At 41.0% G+C, this 12,709-nt stretch overlaps 1 long non-coding RNA gene across 1 annotated transcript in view; it reads right to left on the bottom strand.

The window, feature by feature from the left end:
- LOC110586845 overlaps positions 1-1,085 on the bottom strand; it is a 3,412-nt gene extending 2,327 nt beyond the window's left edge. Inside the window, exon 1 of the long non-coding RNA XR_002480735.1 lies at positions 1,036-1,085. This is a non-coding gene — a long non-coding RNA (uncharacterized LOC110586845). The remainder of the gene's footprint in view (positions 1-1,035) is intronic.
- Positions 1,086-12,709: the final 11,624 nt, after the last annotated feature.

Below are 12,709 nucleotides of genomic sequence, written 5' to 3' on the forward strand. Positions count from 1 at the left end.
GGGGGAGGAAGGGGCAGAGGAAGATGAAGAGAATCTTGAGCAGACCCCCAGCTGAGCATGGAGCCAGACACAGGGCTCCATCTCATGACCCTGAGATCATGACCTGAGCAGAAACCAAGAGTCAGATGCTTAACCAGATTGAGTTACCCAGGCATCCCCACTCTTCTACTTCTTCAACTCTTTACTCAAAAATCACCAAGGAGGCCTCCACTGTCTACCTAAGTTAAATTTAATCCCCCCCCATTTCCCTTACCCTGATCTACTTTTTTTGTGTGTATAAATTCTAATATATAATTTACTATCTAATATACTATATGATTATGCTTATTGTTAACTGACTGTCTCTACTTACTAAAACTAAGATTTCATAAAGGCAGGGAGCTTGATTCAGTACTGTATATTCAGTACTGTATCCCCAGCACTAGAAACAGTGTCCGGTTCATGGATGCCCAATAAATAGTCTTTTAAAAAAATACAGTTATATGTAGTAAATTTCATAAAACAATCCTTATCACAAGGGAATACACATGTGCTACTTTACAGTATTTTATCTATTTTTTTTAAGTGCCTGCTTACTGTAGGATTCCATTCATATGACGTTCTACAAAGGCAAAACCTATAGAGATAGAAATTGGAAACTGGTTGGTTCTTAAGCAGGTGGGGGGAGGAGTTGACTAAAAAGGAGCAGAACTTTCTGGGGGATTAAAATGTTTGATGGGGGTGGTAGTTACATGTGTGCATCAACAAATTTTACACTTTTGTTCTCTGTAAATTATATGCAAATCATTCTGTGTAAATTATATCCGACCTAAAAGTACTGGCAAATAACAATACTAGTCTTGGCTCATTAAACAGATTTCACCACCCATACTCACTACTGGGTTGCAGCCGATGGTTTGAAAAGCTGACTTAGAGAGTTGCTGTAAGGGTTAAAGGTTAGATGCCTTTGAAAAAGCAGGTAGCACTCCACCTGGAACATTTCAGACCTTCAGTAAAGCTTGGTTCTCTTTCCACACCCCGGAGGGCGCTCCTCACCTTGGTGTCCACCACTTGGCGCGCACTGGCACCCCTGGATGCGCCGGCTGCGCTCCAAACACGACACCTGAAGCGCGACACCAGCAAGAACGCAGTCCCGGGACCCCGCCCACTCCGGGCTCACGGACCCAGGTTGAGGAGGGTAGCTTTTGACACATCCCGATTCACGCCTACTCCAAAGTCCTGCTGAATCCTATTGTTCTTCCCCTACCTCCCCGAGCCCGCGCCCACGTCCTCGGCGCACCTCCAGCCCAGACGAAGACCAACCGGCTGCGGTGCTTAGAGCCTCCGGACTCGCCCCCGCCCCCGGGGCACTGCGGTGAGGACAGGAAGGGCACACATGCGCGGAAGAGGGCTCCGCGCGCGCGGGGCTCGCAGGAGCCGGTTGCCTTCGACTGCAAAATACATCTCCCAGAATGCCTGCGCTGCGACGCTGCACATGCGCAGCGAGAGGCCGGGAGCGCGTAGGGCGTCCGGGCGCTTTGCACCTGATCCCAGCACTGCGCCCCTGGCCCTTTCACCCCCGGGTTTCCAAGCCCTTCCTCCAAAAAGACCCACATGGAAGGTCTAACGCGCGCGCGCGGAGCCACGAGCCTAGCGATAGAGGCAAGACCTACAATGTTTCGAGAATTCTACCAGGCCTGAGCACGTTTCACTAAAGGTTTGAGGACTTAACTCTGGAATTTCAGTTTGAGCCCAAAGCCTTTCGGATTTTTGTGTTCAGCCTTTCTGCTTTGAATGGATCTGTGAGTATAACGTTTTGAGCAAAGGGGAAATACGTCTCAGATTTCACTAGAATGCCTGTAAATCAAAGCTAACAAAGGCATATTTTCTAAGAACACACAAATTAATTTCGATTACACAAATATGAAGACCAGTAGCTAACTCGTCTGAGTAATAGTAAAAAAAAAAAAAACTTGGAAAAAAACCTAGGGACAGTTTTCCTCCACAGGGCAGTTCGATGTTATGAAGATACTGTTGCTCCAGATTGATCTAGTGCAACATTAATCAGTGTCCTGGTAGGTGTCCATAGATATTTTTTTGGATGATCACCTTCCGCGTTGTGCCAGTTTCCATATGGCTTAAAAGTTATAACAAAAAGAAATACCTATAAAGCATTTACTTGGAGTAAAGAATATGGCTGGCAAAATAAAGATTTTGTCCTTGGTTACCGAAGGGTAGCCTCTAGATTCTTGGAATTTCCCCAGTAATATCCCTGGTGGGCCCTGATAATTCATCCTACCTAGATGATTCATGGTGGGTCCCTGGATAGTTGACACCAAGAAGATGACTCAGGGTAGGGGCTGGCCACTCCACAAAGACCATGTGACTAGAGAGTTGGGGTTTTGAATCACAAGATACATTTGTATACGTGCTGCCTAAGGGAGCACCACAAGATACATTTGGAGGACTTCTTGACCTCTGGGGAGTGAAGGAGGGTTGGAGATTGAGTTCAGCTTGAAGGCCTGTGATTAAGTCATTAGTGCCTAGATAATGAGACCTCAATAAAAACTCTGGACATCGAGCTCAAGTGAACTTTCCTGGTTGGCAATATTATATGTATTGTCATACATTGATGTGCTCGGAGGGTATGACATCCTGACTCAACACAGCGAGAACAACAGAAGTTTCACTTTTGTAACCCTTTCAGATCTTACACTATGAGTCTCTCCCTTTGGCTAGTTCTCATTCATATCCTAATGCTATAATAAATCTGTAATCATAAGTATAGTGCTTTCCTGAGTTCTGTGAGTCACTGAAGTGAATTATCAAAGTATCAGAGGGGGTACTGGAAACTCCTGGATTTTTGGCCCACTAGCCAGAGTAGCCCACAGTGGGGCCCTGAGAACTCCTGGGCTTCTGGCTGGTGACCGAAGTGAGGGCAGTCTTATGAAGACCTGTGAAGTTTGGCCCAATTCCAGCTGGTTGGTGTCAGAAATCACTGAGACTATGTATTTTGCATGATTCTAGGTACTTTAAATGTATTAACTGATTTAATACTTCCTAACAACTCTATGAAGCAGATTCTATTAACCTCATTTTAGGCATGAAGGAATTGAGACCTACAGATTAATCCACTTATTGGGGGACACACAGCTAGTTAGTGGGAGAGCAAGGCAGAATGGCTGTAGACCATGGGTTGTAAATTGCCTCTCTCAGGCCACATTGGGCAGCTGCCTGTTTTTGCACTCTGTGACCACAGAATGTTTTTTTTACATTTGTAAATGACTGGAAAAAAATTAAAAGAATAGAGTTGTGTTTGGGTCTTAGTTTATAAAAAGTGACTGCATGATGACACAGAGAGGTCAGTGTCATTGAAAGAAAAGTTTAATATTACTTAAAGTTGCCCTAGAAATGGGAGGCAGAGTCAAAGTTTCTGGGTCCCAATTCCACTGAGAGGGTTCCCCACACCAACAATAAGCAATTCTGTGACATCAGCCAGGAGTCCTACAGTTTAACTCAATTCTGCCACATCTCCTGGGAGATAGCATCTGATCCCACAGATTAAGGGTTCAGTCCTACAAGACTGACACCCCTCTCCACTTCACACCCCTCGCCTAGCCACAAGCCCAGGTTATTATCTGCTTCTGACCCACTAGCTACAGAATGGAGGTTCCCAGGCCTCCTCCTTAAACTACAGATGCCAGTCACAAGTCTAGTTGTTACTTGTAGTTCTGACTGGCTATAAATCAGAGAATCCCACCACCCTTTCCTTGGGTTCAATTAATTTGGTAGAACCACTCATAGAACTCAAACATTTTACTTACTAGATTACTGATTTATTATAAAAATATATGACTCAGGAACAGCTAAATGGAAGACATATGGAGGGCAGGTATGGAGAAGGGGTGTGGAGCTTCCATACTCTCTGAACAAGTCACTCTGTCCACATCCCCACATGTTCACCAACCTGGAAGCTCTTCAAACCCTGTCCTTTTGGGGTTTTATGGAAGCTTCATTACATAGGTGTGATTGATTAAGTCACTGACCATTGGTTATTGATTCAACTTCCAGCCCCTATCCCATCCCTAAAGATCAGGGGGTGGGACTGAAAATTTCACCCCTGTATTCTTGGTTGGTTGCCCTGGCAACCAGCCACCATCTTTAGGTGCTTTCCACAAGTCACATCAGTAATGTAAACCCAGTTGTGGTGGAAAAGGGCTATTATGAATAATAAGACACCCATTTCACCTTTATGGCTCTAAAGCAATTTCAGAAACTGAGGGCAGGAGACCAATAGGATGGCAAAAGATGCTCCTTATCACTCCGGAAATTCCAAGGCTTTTGGAAGCTGTGAGCCAGGAACCATTGGCAATACCATATATATATGAGAAATATATTTTGGTCATCTGAGTGACCAAATACGTTTTTCTTATAGATTATAGTATCACACAGGGCCACAGAGAGAAGCACCAGTGTTAGGAGGCCTTTTTTTTTTTTTTTTTTTTTTAAGATATGAGTGCTTTTTTTAAAAATTCTAGTATAGTTAGCATACAGTGTTATATTAGTTTCAGGTGTACAGTGTAGTGATTCAACGCTTCATACATCACCGAGTGCTCATCACTACAAATGCACTACAGACCATAGCTTTTACTGGCATTTTCATGGGAAAGGATAGGCAGAGCAGGGTAAACAGTTTAGGATTGGCTGGTTTAAATAATTCTGCTGGGCTTTGGGACATTGGGATTGTCCTTAATTTTCTATTACCTGGCCCTGGATTGATTTAGGGCAGGGGAATATTAGCTTGGTGTGTGACTGTTAGATAAAGGAGGTGGTTAGGAGTATGGACTTGGGATTGGCTGGTTTACCTATTAGAGGAGTGCTGTCAGGCAAGTTATCACAATAGGAATTATTATTATTTTTTTAAAGATTTTATTTATTTATTTGACAGAGAGAGCAAGAGCAGGAACACAAGCAGGGGGAGTGGGAGAGGGAGAAGCAGGCTTCTTGCCGAGCAGGGAGCCCTATGTGGGACTCGATCCCAGGACCCTGGGATCATGACCTGAACCGAAGGCAGATGCTTAACGACTGAGCCACCCAGGCGCCCTCACAATAGGAATTAACTAGTTCTGGGAGTTTCCCCAGCCAGCAAAGACCCCCACCCCAGGAGATCAAACATCGTAACACAGAGAAAATTAAAAATATGGTTAATATAAAATAGTATCTCAAGATACATGAACATTATGTGAAATTCTAATTTTAGTGTATATAAACTATATTATTGGAACACAGCAACCTTTATTTATTATTGTCTGTGCCTGCTTTTATTCTACGACAGTAGAGTTGACTTATGAGAGAAACCATGTGGCCTGCAAAACCTAAATTCTTCACTATTCGGCCTTACTAAAAAAAATTTGTCAACCTCTGCTCTGTAGTAAATGCCCTTAATCTGTATGAAATACTGCATAAAAATGAAAATGTAAAATTATAAACATTTTAAAAATAAAAGGCTATATGTACTGAATCTTTGGGTGGGGAGACTTTAACATGCTACTATTATAAGGAAAAATAGATTCAATTATGGAAAATATTAAAACTTTCTATGGTAAAAAACAATTATAAAGGTACTTCCACTTCTAGGCAGATGGAGTAGATACAGTTTTCCCTACTCTCTCTGCTAAGGAAGAGCTCAGAATTCTATACATCTATACATCATTGTTTTCTGGCTTTCATAGTTTCTATTGAAAAGTCAGTTAAAAATCTTAGTCTTTAAAGGGAATATGTCTGTTTTCCTCTGACTACTTTTAAGATTTTCAGCTTTTTTCTTTTTTTTTAATACTTTTTTAAAAAGATTTTATTTATTTACTTGACAGAGAGAGGCACAGCCAGAGAGGGAACACAAGCAGGGGGAGTGGGAGAGGGAGAAGCAGGCTTCCCGCAGAGCAGGGAGCCAATTCGGGTCTCCATCCCAGGACCTCAGGATCATGACCCGAGCCGAAGGCAGACGCTTAACGACTGAGCCACCCAGGCGCCCCTCAGCTTTTTTCTTTTTTAAAGAACATCTTTATTGAGATATAATTCACCCATTTAAAGTGTATAATATAGTGGCTTTTAGTATAGTCACTGATACGCGCAACCATTGCCACACTCAATTTTAGAACATTGTTAGCACTTCAAAAAGAAACCCTGTACCCTTTAGCTATTATTCCACTATTCACCATATCCTGTGCCCCAAGCAATCACTAGTCTACTTTCATTCTCTATAGATTTGCCTATTCTATTTATATTTTCATTTAAATGGAATCATATAACATGTACTCTTTTATGATTGGCTTCTTTCCCTTAATGTAATATATTCAAGGTTCACCCATATGGCAGCATTTATCAGTGCTTCATTCTTTTTTATGGCTGAATAATATTCAATTGTATGTATGTACCATGCTTTCTTTATCCATTCACCATTTGATGGACATTTGGCTTCTTTGTACCTTTTTAAAAAAAAAGATTTACTTATTTATTTTAGAGAGAGAGAGTGCGAGGTCAAGGGGGCACAGGGAGAGAGAAACTCCAGCAGACTCCATGCCCAGTACAGAGCCCAAGGCAGGGCTTGATCTCACGACTCTCAGATCACTACCTACGCTGAAACCAAGAGTCGGATGTTCAACCCGACTGTGCCACCCAGGTGCCCGTTTGTACCTTTTGACTTTTATGATTAAATATATAAACAGTGTATACATTTTGATGTGGACATACCACTTTCAGTTGTTTTGGTTAGATTCCTGGCAGTGGAATTACTGGGTCAAATAGTAATTCTATGTTTAACCATTTGAGAAACTGCCAAGTTTTTTCCAAAGTGGCTACACCATTTTACATCCTCACCAGCAGTGTATGAGGGTTCTGATGTCACCACATCATCACTGAGTTGTTATTGTCTGACTTTTTGATGCTAGCCATCCTTGTGGGTGTGAAGTGGTATCTCATTGTGGTTTTGATTTGCATTTCCCTGATGACTAATAATGTCAAGCATTTTTCATGTGTTTGTTGGCTATTTGCATATAGTGTAAGGTAAGGGTCCAATTTCATTCTTTGTCATGTGCCTAGCAAATTTTCCAGGACCATTTATTGAAAGAACAGTCCTTTCCTCATTGAATCATCTTGCCACCCATGTCAAAAACCACTTGAATATAGGTGTATGGGTTTATTTCTGGACTCTCCATTCTATTCTCTTGATCTATATGTCTATCCATATTCTAGTACCACATTATTTTGATTACCATGATTTTGTAGTAATTTCAACACAATGTTGAATAAAGGGCTGAAAGAAAGCATCCTTGTTCTATGCTTATCTTAGGGGAAAAACTTTTAGTCTTTTACCACTGAATATAATGTTATCAGTGAGTTATTCATAAGTGGACTTTATCATGTTTAGCAGTTTCTTTCTGCTCCTAGTTTGTTGTGTTTTCATCATGAAAGGGTATTGGACTTTGTAAAATACTTTTTCTGCATTAATTGAGATGGCGAGATGATCATGATTTCATCTGCCTTGATTCTTAATGTACATTGATAGATTTTTTAATGATGGGTGACTCTTATTTCTAGGATAAATCCCACTTTGGTTAAGGTGTATAATCCTTTTAATATGCTGTATTTGGTTTGATAACATTTTGTTGAGGATTTTTCTCATATATTCATAAGAGATACAGGTTTGTAGTTTTCTTGTGATGTCTTTGTCTGGCTTTTGTATCACTTCACACCCACTAGGATGAATAGCATCAAAAAGTCAGATAATATTGGAAGGTTTGAAAGTAATTTTCATTAATTCTTTAAGTGTTTTGTAGAATTTGCCAGTTAAGCCATCTGGTTCTGAGCTTTTCTTTGATGGGAGGTTTTTGCTTACTGATTCAGTCTATTCGTTATAACTCTGTTATAGGACTGTTCTGTTTCTTTTTGAATCAGTTTCGGAGGTTTGTGTGCTTCTAGGAATTTATCCATTTTCTAGGTTATCTAATTTGTTGGTATATAATTGTTCATTGTATCCTTATAATCTTTTTCATCTGTAGTTCTGTATTAATGTCCCCACCATCGTACAGTTAACCTTTGAACAACATGGGGTTTAGGGGCAACTACCCACCCCCCATGCAGTTGGAAATCCATATATAACTTTTCACTCCTCCAATATGTAACTAATAGCCTTCTGTTGACTAGAAGCCTTACCAATAACAGTTGATTAACACGTTTTGTATGTTGCATGTGTTATATACTATGTTCTTAAAGTAAGCTAGACAAAAGAAAGTGTTACTAAGAAAATCATAGTGAAAATACATTTACAGTAGTGTACTGTATTTGTTGAAAAAAATATGCATATAAGTGGACCCATGCAGTTCAAACCCATGTTGTTCAAGAGTCAACTGTGTATGATTTTTGGGTCTTTGTTTCTTGGTCAGTCTAGTTAAAGGTGTGTGAATGTTGTTGATCTTTCAAAGAAACAACTTTTGGTTTTGTTGATAATTTCCATTGTTCTTCTCTATTTTGTTTATTTCCACTCAAATCTTTATCATCTCCTTCCTTCTGCTAACTCTGGGTTTAGTTTTCATGTCTCTCTAGTTGCTTAAGAAGTAAAGTTAGGTAATTGCTTGCAATATTGCTTCTTTTTTTTTAAATGGAGGCGTTTACAACTCTAAATTTCCATCCATACGCTGCCTTTGCTGTATCCCATTAGTTTTGGTATGGTGTGTTTATTTCATTTGTCTCCAAGTATTTTTACTTACCTTGTGATTTCTTCTTTTACCCATTGGTTAATAGTGTCCTGTTTAATTTTTACATATTTGTGGACTTTCCAGTTTTTCTTCTCATTAATTTCTAATTTCATTTCCTTGTGGTTGGAGAACATAGTTTATATGATGTCAGTTTTTTAAAATGTATTGATACTTGTTTTGTAGCCTAAAATATGGTACATCCTGAAGAATGTTCCATGTGAACTTGAAAAAAAGGGAGTATTGTGCTGTTGCTGGGTGTGGTGTCCTATATGTCTGTTAGGTCTAGTTTAAGTGTTAATCAAGTTACTTCCTTACTGATTTTATGTCTCTATGTTCGGTCCATTATGTAAAGTATCTGTTGAAGTCTCCTACTATTACAGAACTGTGCATTTCTCCCTTAATAATGTAAATATTTGCCTCAATATATTTGATCTTTGTTGTTTAGCTCATAAACATTTTTTTTAAAGATTTTATTTATTTTTTTATTTATTTGAGAGAGAGAATGAGAGACAGCACAAGAGGGAAGAGGGTCAGAGGGAGAAGCAGACCCCCCGCTGAGCAGGGAGCCCGATGCGGGACTCGATCCCGGGACTCCAGGATCATGACCTGAGCCGAAGGCAGTCGCTTAACCAACTGAGCCACCCAGGCGCCCTAGCTCATAAACATTTATAATTGTTAATCTTGATGAATTGACCCTTTTATCGATATATAAAGACCTTTTTTCTCTTGTAACAACTTCTGACCTTATGTCAGTTTTGTTTACAATAACATCATAAAGGTGAAGGTAAGGGGAGGACAGAGTTGTAAAGGATCAGTGCTTTGTGTGCTGTTAAAACTATGATGGTAACGATTCAAAGTAGTTTGTTGTACATTTAGGATGTTAATTGTAATTTCCATAGCAACCAATAAGAAAATAACTAAAACATATTCAAAGAAAGAAATAAGCAGGGAATCAAAATAGTACACAGTAAAAAAAAAAATACAAAAGAAGGCAGTATTGAGGGAATTGAGGCACACAAAAAAAGTCACATAGAAACAAATAGCAAAACGACAGAAATTCTTAACAGTAGTCACTTTAAATATAAATGGATTAAATTAATGGATGGGAAAAAAGAAAACATGCTCCAGCTATATGCTATCTCCAACTATATGCTGTTTTAGCAAGTAAGATGTTTTCATTTTCTTTGATAAATTTATAGAGTGAATCGAACTGGCCTAGATTTACATTTGCAGTGTCTGCTGAACATTTTTTATAGATGAGCAATGTCTAGTTTACAATTGGACAAGATATCAACAATTTTATATTGTATTTAGTTTCATGAAAATCTTTATAAAAATGAAGAAGACAGTTTGACCTCTATTTTTCAATCCAAGAGTGAAGAGCTAGGGGATTTTTTTTTTCTTGTCATGATTTGATGTATCATCTGATATACTCTTGAAAGCAGGATTGGCTCTACACTGTAAGGGGCCAACACATCTGTTATCAAATATCTCCTTTTGTTTGTCCACAGGGCATTTTAGTTGCAACATTTGAGTTTGGAAATGTAACTTTATTCAGTTTTATATATCAGTGAATAGAAGTATACAATAATACATGTTTATGTTGTCTAATATAATTGGGCAGTCACTATTTTCAACTCAGCATCTGTGTCTTTTGGGGAGACAAAAACCCGTTTATTTATTTAGAAGTACTTGCTTGTCATCCTAGATTTGTTTCAGTCTCCATATGTGCTTTCACATCCCCTTCACCACCATGCCTAAGCCTGAATTCTCTTTTGCATATTGTGCAATTTGCTGTTGTAGTTATTTATCTCCCTAATCCAGGTGTCGATGCATCTTTATATCTGTCATTAAAATAAGAGGCTTTTTTGGTGATGTATGGGTCATGCTGTCGTTGGTATTATAATTGTTTTCATTTTCATTTCTGAACTCTTAGAAAACACGGTCACAATACTTACAATATTAAAAAATAAACTAGCGCTATGTCCATACAAAGTACAAGTTAATCCACAAAGCCAAAGACTGTAAATGTTTTGTTTTTTTTTTAAAGATTTTATTTATTTATTTATTTGAGAGAGAGAGCACATGAGAGGGGGGAGGGTCGGGAGGGTCAGAGGGAGAAGCAGACTCCCTGCCGAGCAGGGAGCCCCGATGCTGGACTCGATCCAGGGACTCCAGGATCATGACCTGAGCCGAAGGCAGTCGCCTAACCAACTGAACCACCCAGGCGCCCTCAAAGACTGTAAATGCTTATGAGTGCCATGCATTTAAGTTACATACTTAAGACGCATCACTCGTGAGTGATGCAGCGATGGAGAGGTAATTCATTATTGTAAACCTCAATCATGGTCGCCAACATCAGAAACGGGGGTGGGGGTGGGGGGCAGCAATAGTGACTAGGAAAGGCACAAAATCTGTGCCTTATCCACTTGAATTTAAAAAGATGTTGCTCACCGCCTTACTTTTTGAGGCACCTTTTAAGTTTCACACTTTCCCTCAACTTTGCCCACCCATCTCCTCAAACCCGGACCTTTAAAGTCCAGGCGAAGGATTTCCTGGGACATTCCCGACAGACTTGGGCGGTCGGTCACCCTTCCTCCGTCTCCCTTTTCCACTCGTTTCAGTTTTCTCTTTCAGTCTCCCCCCTCCTTCATTCTTCCCTCGTCTCAGACCTCGTTCTCTCACTCTCAGTCCTCCTTTGTCTCCTCTTTTTCCCTTAGTCTCCGTTCTGTTTCTCAGATTCTCCATTATTTGTGCCTCAGTCTCCTCTTCCCTGTCTCAATTTTCCTTTTTTCATCAGTCGGTCCCAGCAACATATTACTGAAGTTGTAATTTCCCTTAGGCGATTCCTTCTCATTATTTTTAGCATAATTAGCGGTTTATGACACCTCTCCGCCCCCCTTGAACTCGGCCATCACTTCTGCCCCTCGGTCCCACAGTGGAATCCTCCGGTATAGGGTTGTACCATTACCAGCACTTTTAAGTAGAATCCCTTACAAAAGGATTGCACCATTCCAAAGTCCTTTTTCCCCAGTAAAGGACTGTACTACTGCAACTTCTTCCCCAATCCTCCTGCAAAAGCTCTCTGCAAAACTTCGCACCTCTTTGGTTTGTATAATCCTCCTTTCCTTCATCTTGCCTCCTCCCCTGTCTGCCGCGGTGGCACGGTCCAAATTCAGGTTAGGAATAGACCAAATTCCTCCGCGTGTACGGACTTGACTGGACTCTCAATATGGCGGCTCCTACAAAGAGACACAGCGCCTGGGAGCCGCCATCTTGCCTCCTGAACAAAGCCGCCGAGGGTGCAGAGTGGGCCAAACCGCTCTGTACGGCTCGGCGCATGCTCGGGAGCCCCGTGCTGTGCTCTCCCAGCCAGGAAGCGGGAGAGTTCTTCAATTCACGTTAATCTGTGACAGCTGTTGGGGGTTATGCTGGGACGGACGTTTCGGGATCTGATAATCGAGCTGGGGGTCAGAAGGGGAATTTATGGGTTAAGTCATGAGGAAGTCTGGCATTGATATTGGGGCGGGGGTCTGCGAGGGTCAGTAATTGGAGGTCTATGAAGACTGATGGGAAGTCTGTGGGATGAATGTTGGGTACGTACAGGGGTCAGTAGTAGGGAGAGCTGTATGATCTGTGGGTCAGGGATGGCAGGTCTGTGCGCTGTTGGAGCATCCGTGTGGCCAGTGATTTGTGGACCTGTATGGCCAGTCGTGTGATCGGGGTTCTGTGGAGGTGCTCTTTGGGATTTGTGATTTCTGCACCTGGTGATTCAGTGATTTGTAGGGGGGTTTTAATGCAGCCAGGGACTGATAAAGGTCAGCTCTAGTTTAGTGGGAAAGGCCTCACTTTACAATTTCTGCAGGTCAGAGGCCGCCCCCAAGTTGAAGCCCCTCCTCAGATGTTTTCTCAAACCTCCATCTCCCTCCATCACTCACGTCCTCACAGAAGAAAACATCCTTTGAACGTAAGACCAA

The sequence above is a fragment of the Neomonachus schauinslandi genome, chromosome 7 (genome assembly GCF_002201575.2).
Source record: "Neomonachus schauinslandi chromosome 7, ASM220157v2, whole genome shotgun sequence".
Classification (NCBI taxonomy): domain Eukaryota; kingdom Metazoa; phylum Chordata; class Mammalia; order Carnivora; family Phocidae; genus Neomonachus; species Neomonachus schauinslandi.